We start from the raw sequence: 1,313 nt of genomic DNA, 5'->3' as shown, positions 1-1,313 counted from the left end.
GTTCGTTTGGTGAACGGCTCCAAATTTTCTTTAACGGAGAGTCTCCAGACTGATCTGCGAGTGAAACCTTGAAAGCTCGCGAGATCTGGATGGTCTCACGAGGCTATGACAAAGGCACTTTTTTGAGAAAAAATGACTTAAAAAGATTTTGATTTTTTTCCATTCTAGGAGTAGCAATACTGTAGAAGAATATTACTTAAGTACACAAAAGAAATATGGCTCAGTAAACCTAAACCTAAAATTGTTCATCAAGTAGGGCTGCATATTTATGCAGTGGGTAGCACTGCTGCCTTGCAGGAGGAAGGTTCTGAGTTCGGCCCAGGGTCTTTCTGCATGGAGTTCACTGGAAAAAAAATCAAGAAATAAGTCAAAATTTGTCAAATTACATGTATTTACCCTTAATTTGAGTAGGTAAGTGAGATAGTTTGCCAATGGAATGAATAATAAAATAAGATATTTAGATAAAATGCACTTGAAATAAGACAATGCGATTATGTTTTCTTATTTTAAATGTAATTTGTCTTGTTCCATAGGTAAAGTGGATATTTTTCCTCCTCAATCCAAGAAAAATTGCCTTATTTTAAGAAATAATGACTTATCTAGATGTGAGGGACCAAACTTAAATAAGGACAAAAAGATTCAAAATTTGAAAAAGTGCTTTCATTTAATTGTGTAAAAATGGTTAAGAAAGGCTCAAAAGCAATACAAAAAAACTTAAATACAAAATAAGATGAATCTGGGCCCTAATTAACTGAGGTCAACTGAGGATCCAACTCAAACAAAAAACTGACCTGCAAACAAAGAACTAAAGGCTGCTTAAAAAGGGATGGAGTAACCCAAGTTGACAAAATGAGGGAGGCACAACATAACAAAAGAACCAATAAATACAAAATGAACCATTCTATGAAACAAATAAAGCAAAACTACTTAGAAGAAACAATAAGTGAATATTTCAGTGACAAACTCATTGAAAACTTCTTGAAACGAGTCTCCCCCGTCAAATTTTCAAAAATGGTACGCTCCAGGTTTCCTCCTCCAGCTGGTTTGCATCAGCAGCACCTCAAACAAAACAACAAGTGTAAATAAACCATTCAGACAGACATTAACTAAAGTGTGCACCCATTAGAAAATACCTGTCCAAAATAACCAACTTAAACACAAATTGTAATATAATTTAAAGGAAGAAAAGAAAATATTAACACGATGTGGTGGTGGGAGGATCATCCACCACACTAGGGCTCTGTTCGAAAACCTGGGCTGCATCCTCCAAGGACGCGGTCTACCTAGACTGGATCCTTCGAAGTCCTTGAAAA

Source organism: Cyprinodon variegatus, unplaced genomic scaffold (assembly GCF_000732505.1).
Source record: "Cyprinodon variegatus isolate N-32 unplaced genomic scaffold, C_variegatus-1.0 Scaffold88, whole genome shotgun sequence".
NCBI lineage: Eukaryota > Metazoa > Chordata > Actinopteri > Cyprinodontiformes > Cyprinodontidae > Cyprinodon > Cyprinodon variegatus.
The sequence above is the reverse complement of the archived record's forward strand: the minus strand, read 5'-3'. Positions refer to the sequence as shown.